Here is a 12,982-nt window from a genome sequence, read left to right as displayed (position 1 = left end):
ATTAGATGGTCTCAGGCTAATCACACTTTCCGTGTTTTATATCCTGCCTTTTTTCCTCTTCCGAGGAACCCAAGACAGCTTACACAGCAGCATTTTATCCTCAAAAGCCTGAGAGATAAATTGGACTGAGAGTCTGTGACTTGCCCAAAATCACCCAGTGAGCTTCATGGCCAACTGGGGACTACAACCTGGATCTCCTGGGTCCCTAGTCCAGCACTCTAACCACTACACCACACAGGCTCTCATGCTGGATTCAGATTTAGTCATCAACAAAATCTTGATCTAGCCCCTCATCCTTAACTTGAAAATAACTCTGGTTCACTTCCTGCTGAGGTGAAGCATGCCTGTATGTTAGTGCTGCAGACGGAAGGTAGGGCATGGGATGCCTGCATGCTCCTTCATGCAACTTCCCCAGATGTCTTCAGTGTAGGTACCCAGATGTTAAGGAGAACAGATATAATGCTAATCCTCCTGTCATGCTAGTTTTCTTTATGCAGGGGTCTTTTGTATTAAGGAACAGTCAATCATGTGAGTCCCCCTTTGCATTCTAAAAAGTGGTACACTGGACTAAGGTTTACCTTTTCAGTTAGAACGAGGCCTTTGATGTATGTACCTCAGAGGATTGTTGATAGGATCCCTGTGTTTTAAAGCAGATTGCCGTTTTTATTTTTCAAACATATCTCTGACATTTTAATGATTTTACAAAATCCTCCAGTGAAATCACAATGTTTCAAGAGAAGCCAGGTGGGAGATGAACTGTCCCTTGGATTCCATCAGCACATACTATTACATCTTTATATAGACCATTTAATGTGGAAGATAGGATTTTTTAAAAAGCAAACAGGAACTAACACCTGCAAAACAATTGGCATCAGGTAGGCACTGCTATGTAAAAGAAAGCCCTTTTCATAACCAAGCAGAAGCAGCTATAACAGTAGCTGGTCAGTTGCAAAGGTAGGTCAAAACGTAGAAGCCAGCAGCATGTGAGTTTGTACTGAAGGTCTTTGTTCTTCTTTTTTGCATTTCTGTATATGGAGCACTTGGCCGTTATTCTTCATGATGCAGAAGAACTTGCTTGCTGCTTCTCCAGAGGGTAAGACTAGGTCTCATGAGCTTAAGTTGAAGATTAGTAGATCCTAGCTGGACAAACCTCTTGTGGGTAGGAACAGTTTAACAATGGAAACAATTGCCTAGAGCAAGGGTGAGCAGACGGTAGATTTCCAGTTGTTCGGAACTTTAGCTCCCCAGTTCTCCTGGCCAGTACAGTCAGTGGTCAGAAAAATGTGGAGCTTAAGTCCAAGACATCTGGACATCTGTCTTCTGTGCTCTCCACTGGATGCCTACAGGAAGTGGCTGAACAGCCATTTCTTTGGGATTTTCTACCTCTGCCATGAACAGGGGAATGGATTAAATGACCTACAAAGCCCCCTCCAATTCTAGGATCCCATGTCTTTGTTCAAGCAAAGATTTGAACATAGAGTTTTAATGGCGTCAGATCCAGCTTTTGAGGGCCCTCAGGCAAGGCACTCTGAATTGTCCTTTAGTAAGTCTACTTTCTCAAGAGTTACTGTAGCTCTTCATCCTTTTTCTTATCATTGCTGCCACTTGCTTGCTTGACAGGCGGGGAGTGAACGAGCAAGTAGGGACTGGATGTCACTGCCATAGCTGTTGAGCCGCAAGGGAATATTGGCTAGAATAGCATCATCACACTTCCTCTTTCTCTCCAACTCTACAGGGGCATATGAAATAGCCACATTGTCCCGCAGCATAAAATGCACAAACATGGGAGTAGGGTGAGAATCTCATATTTTCACTACTGATAGAGGCAGCACAGCAGTCAGGGAAGAAACTGACCAGGGCATAATAGACATAATGATCTGAAACACTGGAAGTGCAGTCAGCCTATGTTTAGTCATAAAGAAAAGGCTGGATAGAAATCCAGATCAAATAGATCATAGACTACACACAGTATATGTATTTGCAGAAGATGCCATGATACAACCTTAAATAAACGTTTTAACATAATTTTTGTCGTGGGGTATTCTTTCATGACATCATGAAAGAATCTTTTCTCTGGAGTTTAGATCTCAAGGAATCTGCATCTCATCAGATTTCCAGTGGGTTTCATCCAGACTTGGTCAAACTTGGGGCTGCCTCACTGAAATCAATGCCCCCATTAATTTCAGAGGGTCTTTGGATCCAAACCAGTAAATTTATATAAGACAACATAATAGAAATCTCTGCAAATGACTAAAAGATGATGCAGATGACAGAACTATCATATTCACTTACCAAATTGTTTTCAGCTCTTCTTTCAAGAATTATAAACATCAAGCAAATAAAGTGACTTTTACTCTGGCATGATTACAGAGTCTGCTATAAAGGCTTTTAATGAGCAGCCTTTAAAAAAAGCCAAATAAGCAGGCAGTGATGAAACATAGCTGCCTAAATTGTCCCTCCCCCTGTAGTCTCCTAATCCACCTCAAGTTACTCTGTGTGTTTACTTTCATTTGTGAAGCATTCGAGGAAACGTTTATTTTTGAAACCAAAACTGAGCTGGGGAAAATTCTGATGCCAGCCAGAATATAAGCACCCACTCCATCCATCCCTGTAGGAGGAAATGGGTCTGGAAGAACTCATTTGGGGCTGGACGGGATGCAGCAGAAGGGATGAACACTGGGGAAACCTTTGCTGCATGGGCAGAAATCTCTAACATTATATGTTAGAGATAGCCTAATGATGCTGAAGTCACCATGGGTAGAAATTTATGCTCTGAGTGCTTTCTCTCAGTATATTTTGCCATCTGATCTGGCTGCACTGTTTGAACAGGATCTTTTACAGTATCTTGGAGGATGCCAGGGCACAATGCACAGAATCAAAAATTTCAGCCCAGCAATATCTGAAACAATAAGCTGGATACAGATTTACTCTAAGCATGACTAAGTCTGCATCCCACCCATTCAACAGGAGTGTGGGCCACACCTCTGAGCCTGAATGTTGCTTTGTTTGAGCTCCAAGCATCCTGATAGGTAGGTTGTTAAACTGGACTATACCCAGACCTGTTCATGTATGATAGCTGTGAATTGTATATAGCTGTGAATTGTGTGTACTGGTGTGAATTGTTTATATTGTTGCTTTATTGTTGCATTTTGTATATTATTCTTTCATTATTTTTATTGGTATATTTGATTTTGTTATTTCATAATCTGCCTAAAGAGTTCTTTAGGACTACTAGTTGCAGAATATGAGTTTAATAATAAATGAATAAAATAAATAATCTTCTTTTAACTCTGTCCATGTTGGTGTCCATTGCAACATCTTATAGAAGTGAATTCCATATTTTTAACTATGCAGTATGTGAAAAAGTACTTTCCTTTTGGTTCTGAATCTCCCACTAATAAGCTTCATTCAATGACTGTAGGTTCTAGTAGCACAGGAAAAACATCTCCCTGTCCAGCATTTCCACACCATGCATAACTTTATACATCTCTATCATATTCCCACAACCTACACATTTTCCCTTAATTAAAAAGCTATGAAAAGTGTACCAATGAATCACTATATCCATATCTGATAAATTCATCCCAAAAATAAAAAACAACATATTTCACTCTGGGTGGTTAAGAAATGCACTATAAGAAATGCAACTTTTTTTATACTATCATGCTTGGCTGAACTGACATGGGAATATTAACTTCAGTAACCGTGCAGACAATTCTGAATTGAAAAATCCACGAGGCCCATGCTGAGTCCAGACTGCTGTCACTTTATGTGACCAACAGGTCATATTCTTTCTTTGCTCTTTCTTTGTGAGCAACAGGCAAACATTCACACAGAGCTGCTTCACACCCTAGAAATTAGTGCTTCCTCATGATTATTTGGTGGTGTGGTCTATAAAATGCAAGAGGCAAGTGCTTTCCTTTTCAATCTGCATACAGTGAAACCCAGGGGCAGTTGCAGCCTCTTTCAGCACAATTTAGCCATGTTGGCTAGTGTTGATGGGACCTATAGTCTAAGAACATGAGCCAAGCCAGATCAGACTGAAGGCCTATTTTTAAAAGTCCATTGCACAGACTGTCATTCTCTTAAAAAGTGGCACTCTGTCATCCGGTTCACACATAATGCTACCCCGTGGCACAGTTAACCCGTGGATTGTCGCTCTGCTCAGGTTTTGGCTGGCAGACAAATGAACAAACTGTGGGTTATCTTCTTACTCTCTAGGTTAAGCTTTTCCTTCCCCTTTCACTGTATTGCCCTGGCCAGAGACAAGAGGTTCTTGTGATCCCATGGAAATGAACATGCCAGCTGCCAGGTTTACTTACAAGGAGACACTTTCTTGTTGCAAGAAACAAGACACTAGCTAGGTCCCCACAGTGTTTAGCAGCAGATCACTCGTACATGGCAACCTCTGCAAGTTTGGCTCTCATCAACTGGAATGGATGGGGTCAGCAGAGCTTCCTTGAAACAGTCCAACCAAGAGCACATGGGAAATGGCTAGTTTATATACATTACTTATAAAGCTTACTTATAATGGCTTATATAAAAGACATGTTGACGGCAAAGTGTACAGCAGTCATGCATCAAAGTATGTTGGGAGACATAAATCATGGACAGAGGGGGCAGCATAGACACCGAGTACACGGGAGCTAATGCACGTTTAGGTGCAGGGAGTCAGAAAGGCAGAATAGGTGGGGAGGGTCTCTGTTTGACCTGTCCAGGTTCCCAAACTGAGGGTCTCACCTCCGCCGAGGGTGTCAAGACAATGGGGCATAGCCTGAGCCAGCTAGTCAGCAGAGCATGAGCTCATCAGCTGCCTCCTACGTGAGGGCAGGAGGGTATTAGCAGGACTGATAAGGAGTCTGGGCAAGAAAACAAGCACAGCAGCGTGTGTCCTTTATCTATCTATCAAGCCAAGAGAGTGTCTTCCTATTGTGAAGTGACTCAGGTGGGGCCAGGAAAAGATAACTAAGGTGGTACATTATAATGGCAACAGAGAAGGTAACTAGAGTTTATCCAGGCCAAGCAAAGCCTGCAAAGCCTGCATTTCGGGGAGACAGAGATGGCCTAGGCCAGGGTTTGGGGTGCAGACCTGCCACATTCACCCACTCACCCATTCCGTGTCCTAGTTGTCATATCGGCATCAAAGTACCAATGGCTGTTTTTGCTCTTGTTTTTAAACCACTATTGCCATTGCTCTGATAGAAGGACAAAACAACTTATAAATGACTGGCCATGTTTTAAACATCCCAGAGTTTGCATTCTAACAACAAACCTTGGGTTCCCTTTCTGAGTGGTCCATGGTTAATAAATCGTGGTTTGTTAGTGCAGCTGTATTCACATATCACAACAGCCCAGAATTCAACACCCATGGACAAAAGAAATCACAAGATGGCTTTATGTGAAAACTAAGTGTATTGGTATGATTTCTGTGTGCTTTGGGCTTGATGCTATAGTATGGCTTGCCATGGATATACTTATAAGAACCATGCAGCAAACCCCACCACGCTGATACATGGATTTCCTGCCACCTTTGTCTTGTAAAGCAGGGGTGAGTAGCAGGCAGATCAAGCTCTGCAAGTACTTGTCTGACTAATTCACACTGTATCTTTAAAGTTTCTGCTTTTATCAGGAGCAAAGTAATTAACAACAACCCAGCTCATATATGACTGGCTTTGTGCTAATTGTTTATCTCAACCTCAGTGTTCCTTATCTGTAAAATAGGACCACTAATTGCTCTCTTGTGTCAGGACAGGTCATTGGTTGGGCCTTAGCAACTGTAACCCAAACCTGAAGTCAGCCCATTCTCTCCCACTGGTAATTCTTAACTCCAGTTCTAGTATTTCACTTTAATATACTGCTTGAGGGCATTGATGCATAGTTATCTTAATACATATATTTTATTATGAGAGTCACAGACATGCAACCAGGAGTCATTGTAAAAAAGCCAAATGAATTTCCTAATAACTGTTATCAATTAAAATAATTTCTGTGTAAATATACAGCTCCAAGAACGTAAATTCATCATACATTAAAATTAATCTCTCAGAACATGGTGTGTGTTTTTCAGAACCACCAGTTTTTGCTTAAGACATGCTTTCTCTACTTTGTTTCCTTACCTTCCTAGCAGCCTAGGTAAACTGCTGCCCTCTTTTGAATTTAAATAAGTACTGCACTTCAAACAAGTGAGGCTTGCCTGAAGAAACGAGAAACCTATTGGAGAGTTTTGCCTGCATTTTATGACTTTTGAAACACAAATATCTCCTGTTTATTATTTTACATTGTTTTATTTTGAATTTATGAGAGAGAGATTCCAGGATGAGACGGGGGAATACTTGGCCGGGCAATGTGTGGAAAGGAACTTGAAATAGTAGGTAATCCCACCTGAATAAGAGTTGGCAGTGGGATATAGCTGCAAAAAGGGCAAATACAATTTTAGGTTCCACCAATACAAGTAAAGTTTCTAAATCATGGAAAGTAATAGTTCCACTTTACTCTGCACTGTTCAGAACTCACCGCCAGTTCTGAGCACTGCTCTTCAAGAAAGATTCGGAGAAATCTGAACAGGTTCAGGGAAGGGCAAGACAGAATCAGGGACTAAGTCCTGCAAGATTGGAGAACCTGGGTATGCTTAGCCCTGAAAAGGCAGGACTGGGGGGCAAGGGCATGTGATGGCACATTCCCAGTACCAAAAGGATGGCCACACCAAAAAGGACCGCCATCTGCTCTCTGTCAACCTCGCCTGGCGGGCACAAAATAGCAGGCTTAATTTACAGGAAGTCAGATTTTCTTTGAGCAACAGGGGCGGGGTGGGGGGATCCTAACAGGAAGAGCGGTCAGACAATGGAAATGACTGCCTAGGGGTCAGGTGGGCTTTCATTCCCTGGACCAATTCAAGCAGGCAGTGGGTAGCCCCCTGTCAGGAATACCTTAAACTAGGTTCCTGCACCAAGCAGGGCTTTGGCCTCAATGCTCTAACTGCTCCCTTCCAGTTCTATGATTTTGTGTATTTTTATGTAAACTGCTTAGAGATCTTATCATGTGGTATATAAGTAGTTTAAATACAATGAAGAACACTGTTTCTTAAAATTAAGATAAACCATGGACTATTTAATTAATCCCCTTTAAGATATTAACTTAAAAATATACCTATATTTGTGAGCTTGGCTTTACTTTTTGTAGCACACTGCTTCAGGCTCTGGGGCAACCTGAAAAAAGAGAGAAAGGGGGAGAGTCCAAACAGAGCCTGTTCCAGGTTTGAGAGAATCCTCAGGGCAATGTCCCCCACAAGCCCCTTCTTCAGTGCCCACCAGGTGTGGGCTTACCTGACAGAAGCAATAGACACCTAGATGCTGTCATTTCAGCTTTCCCACCACAACCTGGAGCAATGCTATGTCAGACACTTTGGGACAGTGTGGGAAAGGTAACATGCTGTTTGGGGCAAGCATCAAAACCCGCCCGGAGATGCTAGTTACTGACTCTAGCCCTAAGACAGAAAATATCCAAGCTTTCACAAATGCATAGATATCTACTAATTGTTTGGATCATGGTAATAAAGGCAGTTTCACACATGCATATACCATAATTGATGTCTCAGGATTTCATCACAAGGTAATAATCAAGGATGGGTGCATCTAAGCATTGATTCACTCTCTACATCACAATTTAATAGCTATCAAATGAACGCATGAACCATAGGAACTGTATCTGAAGAGGTGACATGAGCATTCTGCCAAAGGTGTTTGATCTGTGATGGCTGCTTCACATGGGCAAGCTACTTCATGTTGCACAGGCATGTTTGAACTCACCCTAAGAAAATCTTCCAAAATGCATGATGAACACATTAAAAGAATAGAGCAGAACTTGGAAAAACGGTCAAGAGAACACACACATATTTATTTACACATGGTTTATTTATTTATTTATTTAAAGCATTTCTATGCCACCCCCATCGCAACAAAGCCTTGGGGCGGCTCACAACAAAAACAAAACAAACAAAATCATATAAAAATTTATACACTAAAAATATTAAAACCCGGTTTTCAATTTCAATTGTTCCTTCATGGAACACTGCCATGTCATGGCGAACGGGCTTGAGTAGCTCAATGAAGCTATGAGCTATGCCATGCAGGGCCACCCAAGATGGACAGGTCACAGCAGAGAGCTCTGACAAAATGTGATCCACTGGAGAAGGAAATGGCAATCCCCTCCAGTATCCTTGCCATGAAAACCCCATGGACAGTACCAAAAGGCAAATAGACAAGACGCCGGAAGATGAACCACTCAGGTTGGAAGGTGTCCAATATGCTAATGGGGAAGAGAAGAGGGCTAGTACTAGTAGTGCCAGAAAGAATGAAGCGACTGGGTCAAAGCCAAAAGGACACTCAGCTGCAGATGTATCTGCTGGTGAAACGAGAGTTCGATGCTGCAAAGATCTGTACTCCATAGGAACCTGGAATGTAAGATCCATGAATCAAGGCAAGCTGGATGTGGTCAAACAAGAGATGACAAGACTGAACATCGACATCTTAGGAATCAGTGAACTAAAATGGACAGGAAGGGGTGAATTTAATTCAGATGACCATCAGGCATACTACTGCGGGCAAGAATCCCTCAGAAGAAATGGAGTAGCCTTCATTGTCAATAAAAGAGTAGGAAAAGCAGTACTGGGATACAATCTCCAAAATGACAGAATGATCTCAGTTCAAATCCAAGGCAAACCATTCAATATCACAGTAGTCCAAGTCTATGCCCCAACCAGTGGTGCTGAAGAGGCTGAAGTTGACCAGTTCTATGAAGGCCCAAAACACCTTCTAGAATTAACACCAAAAAATGATGTTCTTATCATCATGGGGGATTGGAATGCTAAAGTAGGAAGCCAAAAGATAGCTGGAGTACAAAATGAAGCAGGGCACAGGCTGGTCGAATTTTGTCAAGAGAATACGATGGTCATAGCAAACACTCTGTTCCAACAACCCAAGAGATGACTGTACACATGGATATCACTAGACAGTCAACACAGAAATCAGATGGACTATGTGCTCTTCAGCCAAAGATGGAGAAGCTCTATACAGTCAGTAAAAACGAGACCAGGAACTGATTGTGGCTCAGATCATGAGCTTCTGGTTCCAAAATTTAGGCTTAAATGGAAGAAAGTAGGAAAAAGCACTAGGCCACTCAGGTATGACCTAAATCATATCCCTGATGAATATACAGTAGAGGTGACAAATAGATTTAAGGAATTAGATCTGATAGACAGAGTGCCTGAAGAACTATGGACGGAGGTTCACGACATTGTACAGGAGGTAGCAACTAAAACCATCCTAAAGAAAAAGAAATGCAAGAAAGCAAATTGGCTGTCTGAGGAAGCTTTGCAAATAGCTGAGGAAAGAAGGGAAGCAAAAGGCAAGGGAGAAAAGGAAACATACACCCAACTGAATGCAGAATTCCAGAGAATAGCTAGAAGAGAGAAGAATGCCTTCTTAAATGAACAGTGCAAAGAAATAGAAGAAAACAATAGAATAGGGAGGACCAGAGATCTCTTCAAGAAAATTGGAGATAGGAAGGGAATGTTTCATGCAAAGATGGGCATGATAAAGGACCAAAATGGCAGGGACCTAACAGAGGCAGAAGAGATTAAGAAGAGGTGGCAAGAGTACACAGAAGAACTATACAAGAAAGAGCTTAATGTCCCTGATACCCACGATGGGGTGGTCACTGACCTTGAGCCAAACATCCTGGAATGTGAAATCAAATGGGCCTTAGGAAGTCTGAGCAACAACAAAGCTAGTGGAGGTGACAGTATTCCAGCTGAGCTATTCAAAATCTTAAAAGACGATGCAATAAAAGTGCTACACTCCATATGCCAGCAAATTTGGAAAACTCAACAGTGGCCGCAGGATTGGAAAAGGTCAGTTTACATTCCCATCCCAAAGAAGGGCAATGCCAAAGAACGTTCAAACTACCGCACCATTGCACTCATTTCACATGCTAGCAAAGTTATGCTCAAAATCCTACAAGCTAGGCTCCAGCAGTATGTGGACCGAGAACTACCAGAAGTACAGGCAGGATTTCGAAGAGGCACAGGAACCAGAGATCAAATTGCCAACATACGCTGGATCATGGAGAAAGCTAGGGAGTTCCAGAAAAACATCTACTTCTGCTTCATTGACTATGCTAAAGCCTTTGATTGTGTGGATCACAACAAATTGTGGCAGGTCCTTAAAGAGGTGGGCGTACCAGACCATCTTAGTTGTCTCTTGAGAAATCTATATGCGGGTCAAGAAGCAACAGTGAGAACTGGACACGGAACCACTGATTGGTTCAAAATTGAGAAAGGAGTTCGGAAGGCTGCATACTGTTGCCCTGCCTATTTAACTTATATGCAGAGCACATGATGAGAAAGGCGGGGCTAGATGAATCACCAGTTGGAATTAAGATTGCTGGGAGAAATATCAACAACCTCAGATATGCAGATGATACCACTCTCATGGCAGAAAGTGAAGAGGAACTAAAGAGCCTCTTGATGCGGGTGAAGGAGGAGAGTGCAAAAGTTGGCTTGAAATTCAACAGTAAGAAAACTAAGATCATGGCATCCGGTCCTCTCACTTCCTGGCAAATAAATGGGGAAGAAATGGAGGTAGTGACAGATTTTATTTTCCTGGGCTCCAAGATCACCGCAGACTGGGATTGCAGCCAAGAAATTAAAAGACGCTTGCTCCTGGGGAGGAAAGCTATGGCAAATCTAGACAGCATACTAAAAAGCACAGACATCACCCTGCCAACAAAAGTGCATATAGTCAAGGCTATGGTTTTCCCAGTTGCAATGTATGGCTGTGGAAGCTGGACCATAAGGAAGGCTGAGCGCCAAAGGACTGAAGCCTTTGAATTGTGGTGCTGGAGGAGACTCCTGTGAGTCCCTTGGACCGCAAGGTGATCAAACTGGTCAGTTCTAGAGGAGATCAACCCTGACTGCTCTTTAGAAGGCCAGATACTGAAGATGAAACTCAAATACTTTGGCCACCTAATGAGAAGGAAGGACTCCCTGTAGAAGAGCCTAATGCTGGGAACAATAGATGGCAAAAGAAGAATGGGACGGCAGAGAATGAGGTGGCTAGATGGAGTCACTGAAGCAGTTGGTGTGATCTTGGGTGGACTCCGGGGGATGGTGGAGGACAGGGAGGCCTGGAGGAGAGTTGTCCATGGGGTTGCGATGGGTCGGACGTGACTTTGCGACTAACAACAACAACAATTTCAATAGACCAGAGACTGACTTTCTTGTGGAAAGAGTGATATGTACATTAATTCCAATGCACAGAGAGACCCCAGAGCTGACCAGCAGTAAAGCCTCAAATCAGGGGTAGGCAACATGTGCCCATGGACCATATGTGGGCCCTGCTGTCCATTTTGTGTGTCACTGCCCCCTGCTGAATTTAGAGAAAGCAACAGAAATCAGCAATTTGATAAAACCCGGAAATAGCAACAAACAGAGGTCTGGGGGACAGGGCAGGGGACAGAGATGCAGTGGACACTTCATCTGACATCAGAAATGAAGTAGTAGTGTGTCTTTATTGCTTGTAGTTGTAGGCCACCAAAAATTTGAAAAAAGAGAAACAATAAGATACTGTAAAAATACAGACCAATTTCAAATACAAAAAGCTATAAACCATTAAGAACCATAAAAAGTAGCAGAAATGCTTTCATGCTTCTGAAAGCCTTCTAGGGCTGAAATCCACCAGGTAGACTCACTCCCCTTGCAGCCTGCTTCCTTTTACACCCGCAGCTTTGCGGCAGCTGCAGAGGAATGCAGCCCTTGACAGAGTTCGGGTAGGTGGTGCAGTCCTCTAGGTACCCAAATGTTGCCCACCCTTGTCCTAAATGGCTGGAATTACCCTGGGCTCCCACTCTATGTCCTCCTGCCGTCTGAGTTGCAACAGGTGGGCAGAGCGAAAAGGGCCTTCTCAGTCAGGGTACTTGGAGTGCAGAACAAACTTCGCAGGGTAGTAGATTTGGCCCCTCACTTGCCCGCCTTTTGGCAGGCTCTAAAGGCTCTTTCATTCCAGTCTACTTTTAATTAATACTTGCCTCTTTTACAGTGTTTGAATCTGCTGCTGTTTTAATAACGGATGGCTTGTTTATACATGCTAGTTTGCAGCTTATTTTATACACTGTAAGCTGCCTTGAATATAGTTTCTACAGGATATAAATTACTGTAATGAATACACAAAACGGGTCTCAAGAGTACTAATGGAGAGCTTTTTCAGTGCTCTCCATCATACATTGGTGCTCTCTTCACATGTTCAAATCAACACCCATAAATTGAGGCCAAAGCATGTTGCCATAACTCTGACCCCAGAATTAAAACAAAAACATGTTGTTTAGGAGTCATGAGATTGCACGTATGGGACAGGTCTATGGTATGGATACAGAAGGAAGCAGACCCTCAAAAAGATGCTAGGGCCCACTCTCTCCATAAATGCCAATGAATGTGCATAAGCTGGGAGCAGAGCCTGATACAGTGGTTCTGCCCATGTGCCTTTGTTTGAACTACTCTGAGGACAGAGTTAAGCATGCATACGCCTATTTATTTTCATTCGGTTTAAATGTACTTTACTCTGAGCTGAGCTGTGTCTCCTATTTGCAGTGGGCCACTACAGAAAGAGTCACCACTCAGAGAAACAAGATTCTCTTCGAAGGTTATGCCCTCTGTACAAGCAAAGAGATTCTAGACCTGCTCACAAGTCACAAAAGCTCATTATCACTTAATTTAAACATAGGAAGTGCCATTTTTGCAGAGTGCCTTTGGGTGCTTGGTTTGCCAAGGTTTAGGCAAACCGAGGCAGGAGGGATTGATTGAGGGTTAGATAACCCACGGATTCATTTAGGGTTCTTAGAGGGTCATCTAACCTTAAGTCAACCTCTGCTGCCTAGGTTTGCATGATGTGACAAGCAAAGTCAAGCTGCGCGCCCATGGACACTATCCAGC

The sequence above is a fragment of the Varanus komodoensis genome, unplaced genomic scaffold (genome assembly GCF_004798865.1).
Source record: "Varanus komodoensis strain SLA01 unplaced genomic scaffold, ASM479886v1 scaffold17, whole genome shotgun sequence".
Classification (NCBI taxonomy): domain Eukaryota; kingdom Metazoa; phylum Chordata; class Lepidosauria; order Squamata; family Varanidae; genus Varanus; species Varanus komodoensis.
This window is presented reverse-complemented; position numbering follows the sequence as displayed.